A 10,104-nucleotide genomic window follows, 5' to 3' on the forward strand; every position below is an offset into this window, starting at 1 on the left:
TTTGGCCTTCATTTCAACCTCAGGGGTCTTTTCACAAGAATGAATTCCCTGGCACTGATGGTACATACCACCATGGATTTCGTGGCGGTACAAAACCCCACAAAATCCATGGCGGTATGCAGGGTCCTGATACCACCGGTGGTCTAGTGACAGCCGCCAGGCTGGAGACCGTTGTCTCCAGCATGGAGGTCATTACCGCCGTAGCGGACGGTGCGGAACATTGGCGGTTTGGCATATGCCAAACCGCCAATGTCATAATGGGGCGGTAATGATTGCCGGCCTGTTTGCGTTCTTACCGCCCTGTTTCCGCCGCCTGCCAGAGTTGTAATGAGGGCCTTAATTCTTTACAAATTAGGCACTGACTTGGTGGTACATTTCACAGTAATACAAAGCGTGCTAACACATACTACAAAGTGGAAGTTCTGCCTATACTTACATGTGCTGAGTTTTCTGCCTCAACTACTAAAAGGGATAGGATTATGGAGACGTAAGAGGGGTTTAGGTAGGGTTAGGGAGGGATTCAGGGAGGCACATCACCCATCCACACAAGATTAAACCATTTCAGTATTCTGGGGGTGGAGACATCTCACGTACCCCTTTTGTAGTGAGGTCACACATGGAGTTGCGACTACTAAAGATAGTAAAAATACTGCAAAGTGTAAGCTTACTCAAAGGTGTAACTTATCTTTGTGAATCAGGGCTCTAATTTGTGAAACATGAATGTCTCAGCATGCCATCTTCAGTGAGGTCATAGCTTCACACAAAAAGGTTCCCAATAAAGCTGTTGCTGCATAAAGGTAGCTAAACTGTGAAAGCTGTGCCAGGGATGCAATCACATTGCCACTTAGCCAGCAACCACCCATTACTATTTTACAACTGGATCATCTTAAAATGACAGTGTAACACAATGGAAATGGGTTGAGAGAGGAACTTTATGCACAGCAGCTCCCTGGCTAGTGCGTATCTTGTTGCGTTGTTCCCGGGAAATGTTGGATACAGGTCTGGTTCAATAGGCGAAGAATTAGTTGAGGTCTGCAGAAGGTTGCATTATGGGTACTTACTTGTGTAACAGGTTGTGTCTAATGTAGGAAAGTAGCCTCTTTCTAGCATGGTTGCCCCCACTTTTGGCCTGTTTGTGAGTGTGTATCAGTGTGTTTTTACTGTGTCACTGGGATCCTGCTAGCCAGGACCTCAGTGCTCATAGATAAAAACCTATATGTCAGTGTGTTTTGCCTGTCTCACTGGGATCCTGCTAGCCAGGACCCCAGTGCTCATAGTTTGTGGCCTAATGTGTATGCCTGTGTAGTGCCTGGCTGTGTCACTGAGGCTCTGCTAACCAGAACCTCAGTGCTTATGCTCTCTCTGCTTTTAAATTTGTCACTGTAGGCCAGTGACTTCATTTACCAATTTCAATTGGCATACTGGACCCCCCTTATAAGTCCCTAGTATATGCTACCTAGGTACCCAGGGCATTGGGGTTCCAGGAGATGCATATGGGCTGCAGCATTTCTTTTGCCACCCATAGTGAGCTCAGACAAACCCTTACACAGGACTACCACTGCAGCCTTCTTGAAATAGTGCACACACTATTTCACACCCATTGTCACTACACTTAAGTAACTTATAAGTCACCTATATGTCTAATCTTCACTTGCTGAAGGTTAGGTGCAAAGTGTGAGGGCACCCTTGCACTAGCAAAGGTGCCCCCACATAGTTCAGGTCCATTTCCCCAGACTTTGTGAGTGTGGGGATGCCATTACACGCTTGCACTACATATAAGTCAATACCTATATGTAGCTTCACAATGCTAACTCCAAATATGGCCATGTAACATGCCTAAGATCATGGAAATGTCGCCCCATTCCAAATTTGGTATTGGGGGGACAATTCCATGCATCCTGGGGGCTCCACCATGGACCCCCAGTACTGCCAAACCAACTCTCTGAGGCTTGCACTGCAGCTACAACTGCTGCCATCTCGCAGACAGGGTTCTGCCATCCTGGGGTCAGGGCAGCCCAGTACCAGGAAGGCAGAACAAAGCATTTCCTCTGAGAGCAGGGTGTTACATCCTCTCCCTTTGGAAATAGGTGTTACAGGCTGGCGAAGTGTAGCCTCCCCCAACACTCTGGAAATGCTTTGAAGGGCACAGATGGTGCCCTCCTTGCATAAACCAGTCTACACCGGTTTAGGGACCCTTTCTCCCCTACTCTAGTGGGAAACTGGACAAAGGAAATACTCTGCTCCAATACTCTGACTAGAATGTCACAGAGTCTAAGAGAGTCCAAGTGGGGAAAAGCGGGTTAGGTAGGGAACATCTGGGAAGGAGACCTGTAGGAAACAAAAGGTCAAACAACACAACATCAGAATAAAACCACAATTAGATTCATAAAAACTCTCTGTTGAGTCTAGAGTTCAGTGATACTCGGAACATGAAATAACATTCTGTTGAGTCTCAAGTTCAATGATACTCGGAACATGAAATAACACTCTGTTGAGTCTCAAGTTCAATGATACTCAGAACATGAAATAACACTCTGTTGAGTCTAGAGTTCAGTGATACTCGGAACATGAAATAACACTCTGTTGAGTCTAGAGTTCTGTGACACTCGGAATATGAAATAACACTCTGTTGAGTCTAGAGTTCAGTGATACTCAGAACATGAAATAACACTCTGTTGAGTCTAGAGTTCTGATACTCGGAACATGAAATAACACTCTATTGAATCTAGAGTTCTGTGATACTCGGAACATGAAATAATACTTAGACTGAGGAAACATGAATGGCCTAGAACTAGACTCTAATTAGGCCTCAAGGGGTCTGGTTACCTGTGAAGAAATCAAGAAGGATTAATACAACTTTTCAATGAACCTCTCAATGCAATGTTACACATGGACTAGAAACATAAGAACCTTCTAGTATTACGTTTTCAAAATCAAGCATAGTCTTTTGCATGAGGACACGGAAATAACCTGAAAGTTTTCTGTAACATCATAGGAGTTGTATTAACTTTTAAAATGCAGAAACATGAATTGCGCACATTGCGGATTTCCACAAGAGTATGTAAATGTCATGAAATGGTTGCGCACAATGAACATCATGAGTTAAGCACAAGAAATGAATCGCGTGTCAATGCCGATTCGAATGCCACCATGTGAATGCCACGAAATGGTAGCACACAATGAATATCCTGAATTAAGCACAAGAAATGAACTGCGCCTCTTGCCGATTCGAATGCCACCATGTGAATGCCGTGAAATGGTAGCGCACCATGAATAACATGACTTAAGCACAAGAAATGAATCGCTCGTCTTGCCGATTCGAATGCCACCATGTGAATGCTGTGAAATGGTGGCGCACAATGAATATCATAAATTAAGCACAAGAAATGAATCGCTCGTCTTGCTGATTCGAATGCTACCTTGTAAATGCCATGAAATGGTAGTGAACAATGAGTAACACGGATTAAGCACAAGAAATAAATTGTGTGCCTTGCCGATTCGAATGCTACCTTGTAAATGCAATAAAATGGTAGCACACAATAAATATCAAGAGTTGTACAGGAGCAAAGAATCCCACGTCTATGCCGATTCGAGTGTCAGCATGTAAATGCCATGAAACACCAAGCGCACATTCACACGCACAAGAGCAAAATTGTTTTATCATGCAAATTAGGCCCAAGAATTCGAAAGCTTTCGAGAACGGGATCGGGGGCCCAGCCCGACCTCCGTCTTGCCTCCTTGATCAAGAAACATCAACAAGGTGAAAGGGCAAGGCCTGGAAGATCAAAGTAGGCCTCCGGAACAGGCGCTTAGGAAGTTGCTGCTGCTCTGCACCGGTACCTCTGAATAGTGAGCACGTGGAGCTGGGCTGGCTCCCTTATAAAGAGTCTTGGCCCAGCACACAAACCACACCCAGTCATGCTGCAGAGAAAGCTTCTAGAAGGCCCTGGAAAGGGACCACACCCTGTCACACTCTGAAAGCCTGCAGCAATACATTGCAAATTAACAGTATTTACAAGCACCTAGAATATAAGTCTTCAGGGTTAATTCTGCAAAGCAAAAGGTTAAACAACAGCACACCAACATAATGCATGAATTACGTTATCTCATAAGTGTTGGGTTTTTGCATTCCAGTCGCCCGTAGAGCGCGCACTGCCCTGATGTTGACAATCTGTACTGAACAAGTATGCTGATACAGTTCTCCAATGATAACTGTAGGAGGCTTTGTGCTCCCTTGGGTTTGTTGGAACACTTACTATGTATGGGACCGTGATCATCGGAATACTACTGAGTCATTCCAGAAAAGTTGCATCCCTTTCAAGAAGAGGTTTACAGATGGAATAGCCACATGTTAAAACTATATAGACAAACATTTCCGAAGACACAGTAAGTTTCAGAAATCATAATCAAAAAGTTCAGTAACACAGACCAAGGAACCACGGAGCTAACATACTGCAAATAATTTTAAAAAAGAAAGACATTTGCATGACTATAGGAGGTTGGGCTGGTTTGTAGCGGGTACCTTTGGTACTTATACCTTACACAAGGTCCAGTTATCCCTTATTAGTGATATGTAGGCAGTGTCTAGAAGCCAGGCTCTCTAGAGGTAGCTGAGCAGCCAAGGCTCATCTAGGAGACATGCAAAGCTCATGCAATACACTGTAGCCACAAGGTACTCACACGCATGAAAGAACACACTCAGTGTTACAAATATAGAGGTACTTTATTTTGATGACACAAATGCCAAAAATACCATAGAGACTATACTCCCTTAGTATTTAAGTAATACACAAATTATATACACTAAGATGCAAAACCAGATGTAAAAACACTTAGAAAACAGTGCAAATAGTGAAAATCACAATACTTAGAAATGGGCCTAGGGGGAACACAAACCACATACTAAGAAAGTGGAATGCGAATGTTGGATTTCCTCCTAGGCAACTGTTGTGTGTAGAAGGTCGCTAGGAGTACTGGAAAACACCCAAGGTAAGTACTAGAACCCACCCCAGAGCTCAGGAAAGTGGGAATAAAGTACAGGAACTTTCCCACAACACACAGAAACACGAGAAAGAAGATTATGCAAGAACCAGAAGAGCCTGCGAGACACCCTCAGTGGATTCCTGAACCTGAAGACCTGTGGAAGAAGGGGACCAAGTCCAAGAAGCACATAAAAGTACAGGGAGAACAGGAGCCCCTGCTAACCCAGATGAAGGTGCAAAAGAAGAACCACTGGTGAAGAACAATAGTCAGTACTGCACCCAAGAAGATGTATGCGGGTTCCTGGTTCGTGCAGATGATGTTCCACACTGGATGGAGGATTGCAGTCTGGTTTGTGTTGCTGGAGTCTTCCAACAAGCCTTGGCGCATGCAAAGCTTGTGTTTAGCGGAAAATGGCGCTGCCTGGGACCAGGAACGATCTGGTGTATTCTACCTGGGAGGGGGAGTCAGAAGGGGCTCTCAGCAACTCAGAAAACCCAGAGAAGACCAGGTACTATGCACAGAAGTCCCACAGTATGGGAACAAAGAAAGTGCAAAAGGAGGCCCACTCAGCACTACGACAAAGGCTCCCACTCAGGAAGATGTGCGTTGCAAGATTGAGTTCTGAGGGCCTGGAGCTGCATGGTGCATGAAGAACTTTGTGGAAGGATGCCAACAAGCCTTGGAAACTGAAAAAAAACATGTGGTGCAGGGGGTACTGTCTTGCGTGGGGAGGCAAACTCTTCCTTCCACCGAAGTTGGACAGTAGGATGTCAGGACTGTCAGGACCACTTCAGTCCACAACCCATGATGCAGGATCCACGCAGCTCATCAGGAAAGGGGATCCACACAGCTGGTCGTCCTTGTAGTAGGTGCTGCTGAAGCAGGGGAGTGACTCCTTCACCGCAAAGGGATATCCGTTCGCTCTTCTGGTGCAGGCTGAAGAAAGGCTGTCCTATGAGGATGCACGACCGGGAAACAGTTGCAGTTGCTGGCAGGAGCTGAAGATTCAATGTTGCAGAACTCATCTTTGCTTCTTTGTTGCAGTTTGTAGAGTTCCTGGAGGGTCCAGGTGCAGTTTCTTCAGTGAGAACTTGAAGTGGAGGATGCAGAAGATTCCTGCTGCAGTCTTGCAATCTGAATCTGATTATCCACACAAAGAAGAGACCCTAAATAGCCCTGAAAGGGGGATTGGTCACCTAAACAGGTAAGCACCCATCAGGGGAGGGCTCTGACGTCCCCTGCTGGCAATGGCCGCTCAGATGCTCCCAGAGTTCCCTGCCAACTTGAAATCCAAGATGGCAATACCCAGGGACCCTCTTGAGGAGCTCTGAGCACCACCCATTGGGTGGTGATGGACAGGGGATTGGTCACTCCCCTTTCCTTTGTCCAGTTTCGTGCCAGAGCAGGAACTGGGGGTCCCTGAACGGGTGTAGACTGGATTATGCAAGGAGGGCACCAAATGTGCCCTTAAAAGCATTTCCAGTGGCCTGGGGAGGCTACCCCTCCCAAGCCTGTAACACCCATTTCCAAAGGGAGAGGGTGTTCCACCTCTATTCCAAAGGAAATTCGTTGTTCTGCCTTCCTGGGCTTGAGCTGCTCAAGCAACAGGAGGGCAGACACCTGTCTGAGAGGTGACAGCAGCTGGGCCTGCCTGGAAAACCTCAAAAGGCTGGAATGGCAGTACTGGGGGTCCTCTAAGGTGCCCGCAGACTGCATGGAATCATACAACCAATGCTTGCAAAGGCCTTGGGGTATGTTTCCAATATGTTTGATACCAAACATGCCTATGTTCAGAGTTACTATTATGTAGCGGGACATAGGTAGTGACATACGTCCAGTTCACATTTAAAATGGGGCCAGATGTAGCAAACGGTTTGCGAGTCGCAAACGGTGAAAATCGCCGTTTGCGAGTCGCAAACCTCAGTTTGCTATGCAGAAATGAATTTCAGAGTCGCAAATAGGAAGGGGTGTTCCCTTCCTATTTGCCAGTCGGAGTGGTATACGCGGTCGCAAATGGAGTCGCAGTTACCATCCACTTGAAGTGGATGGTAACTGTAGGAAAGTACCATCTTGCCTGGCATGTTACCCCCATTTTTCACTGTATATATGTTGTTTTAGTTGTATGTGTCACTGTGACCCTGCTAGTCAGGGCCCCAGTGCTCATAAGTGTGCCTGAATGTGTTACCTGTGTTATGACTAACTGTCTCACTGAGGCTCTGCTAACCAGAACCTCAGTGGTTATGCTCTCTCATTACTTTCAAATTGTCACTAACAGGCTAGTGACCAATTTTACCAATTTACATTGGCTTACTGGAACACCCTTATAATTCCCTAGTATATGGTACTGAGGTACCCAGGGTATTGTGGTTCCAGGAGATCCCTATGGGCTGCAGCATTTCTTTTGCCACCCATAGGGAGCTCTGACAATTCTTACACAGGCCTGCCACTGCAGCCTGAGTGAAAATAACGTCCATGTTATTTCACAGCCATTTTACACTGCACTTAAGTAACTTATAAGTCACCTATATGTCTAACCTTTACCTGGTAAAGGTTGGGTGCTAAGTTACTTAGTGTGAGGGCACCCTGGCACTAGCCAAGGTGCCCCCACATTGTTCAGGGCCAATTGCCCGGACTTTGTGAGTGCGGGGACACCATTACACGCGTGCACTACATATAGGTCACTACCTATATGTAGCTTCACAATGGTAACTCCGAATATGGCCATGTAATATGTCTATGATCATGGAATTGCCCCATCTATACCATCCTGGCATAGTTGGCACAATCCCATGATCCCAGTGGTCTGTAGCACAGGCCCTGGTACTGCCAAACTGCCTTTCCCGGGGTTTCACTGCAGCTGCTGCTGCTGCCAACCCCTCAGACAGGCATGTGCCCTCCTGGGGTTCAGCCAGGCCTGGCCCAGGATGGCAGAACAATGGACTTCCTCTGAGAGAGGGTGTTACACCCTCTCCCTTTGGAAAATGGAATGAAGGCAGGGGAGGAGTAGCTTCCCCCAGCCTCTGGAAATGCTTTCATGGGCACATTTGGTGCCCATTTCTGCATAAGCCAGTCTACACCGGTTCAGGGACCCCTTAGCCCTGCTCTGGCGCGAAACTGGACAAAGGAAAGGGGAGTGACCATTCCCCTGACCTGTACCTCCCCTGGGAGGTGCCCAGAGCTCCTCCAGTGTGCTCCAGACCTCTGCCATCTTGGTAACAGAGGTGCTGCTGGCACACTGGACTGCTCTGAGTGGCCAGTGCCACCAGGTGACGTCAGAGACTCCTTGTGATAGGCTCCTTCAGGTGTTGCTAGCCTATCCTCTCTCCTAGGTAGCCAAACCCTCTTTTCTGGCTATTTAGGGTCTCTGTCTCTTGGGATTCCTTAGATAACGAATGCAAGAGCTCATCCGAGTTCCTCTGCATCTCTCTCTTCACCTTCTGCCAAGGAATCGACTGCTGACCGCGCTGGAAGCCTGCAAAACTGCAACATAGTAGCAAAGACGACTACTGCAACTCTGTAACGCTGATCCTGCCGCCTTCTTGACTGTTTTCCTGGTGGTGCATGCTGTGGGGGTAGTCTGCCTCCTCTCTGCACTAGAAGCTCAGAAGAAATCTCCCGTGGGTCGACGGAATCGTCCCCCTGCAACCGCAGGCACCAAAGAACTGCATCACCAGTACCTTGGGTCTCCTCTCAGCATGACGAGCGAGGTCCCTTGAATCCAGCAACTCTGTCTAAGTGACTCCCACAGTCCAGTGACTCTTCAGTCCAAGTTTGGTGGAGGTAAGTCCTTGCCTCCTCACACCAGACTGCATTGTTGGAAACGGCGACTTTTGCAGCTACTCCGGCCTCCGTGCACTTCCGGTGGAAATCCTTTGTGCACATTCCAGCCTTGGTCCACGGCACTCTAACCTGCATTGCACGACCTCCTAAGTTGTCCTCCGGCGACGTGGGACTCCTTTGTGCGACTTCGGGAGAGCACCATTTCACGCATCCTCGTAGTGCCTGTTTCTGGCACTTCTCCGGGTGCTACCTGCTGCTGAGAGGGCTCCTTGTCTTGCTCGATGTCCCCTCTGTCCCCTGATGCAATTTGCGACATCCTGGTTCCTCCTGGGCCACAGTAGCATCCAAAAACCCTTACCGCATGATTTGCAGCTAGCAAGGCTTGTTGGTAGTCTTTCGGCGGGAAAAGACTTCTGCACGACTCTCCACGGTGTGTGGGATCTGTCCTCCAAAGGGGAAGTCTCTAGCCCTTGTCGTTCTTGCAGAAACCTACGCTTCTACTGTCCAGTAGCAGCATCTTTGCACCTACAGCTGGCATTTCCTGGGCATCTGCCCCTCTCTGACTTGCTTGTGACTTTTGGACTTGGTCCCCTTGTTCCACAGGTACCCTCGACTGGAAATCCATCATTGTTGTATTGTTGGTTTGTGTCTTTCCTGCAGAATTCCCCTATCACGACTTCTATGTCCTTTGGGGAACTTTAGTGCACTTTGCACTCACTTTTCAGGGTCTTGGGGTGGGCTATTTTTCTAACCCTTACTATTTTCTAATAGTCCCAGCGACCCTCTACAAGGTCACATAGGTTTGGGGTCCATTCGTGGTTCGCATTCCACTTTTGGAGTATATGGTTTGTGTTGCCCCTATCCCTATGTGTCTCCATTGCATCCTATTGTAACTATACATTGTTTGCACTGTTTTCTAATACTATTACTGCATATTTTGGTATTGTGTACATATATCTTGTGTATATTTGCTATCCTCATACTGAGGGTACTCACTGAGATACTTTTGGCATATTGTCATAAAAATAAAGTACCTTTATTTTTAGTATATCTGTGTATTGTGTTTTCTTATGATATTGTGCATATGACACTAAGTGGTACTGTAGGAGCTTCACTCGTCTCCTAGTTCAGCCTAAGCTGCTCTGCTAAGCTACAATTATCTATCAGCCTATGCTGCTAGACACCCTATACACTAATAAGGGATAACTGGGCCTGGTGCAATGTGCAAGTACCCATAGGTACTCACTACAAGCCAGTCCAGCCTCCTACATTGGTTGTGCAGCGGTGGGATAAGTGCTTTGAGACTACTTACCACTCTTGTCATTGTACTTTTCATAAGAG

This window comes from Pleurodeles waltl, chromosome 5 (assembly GCF_031143425.1).
Source record: "Pleurodeles waltl isolate 20211129_DDA chromosome 5, aPleWal1.hap1.20221129, whole genome shotgun sequence".
NCBI classification, from domain to species: domain Eukaryota; kingdom Metazoa; phylum Chordata; class Amphibia; order Caudata; family Salamandridae; genus Pleurodeles; species Pleurodeles waltl.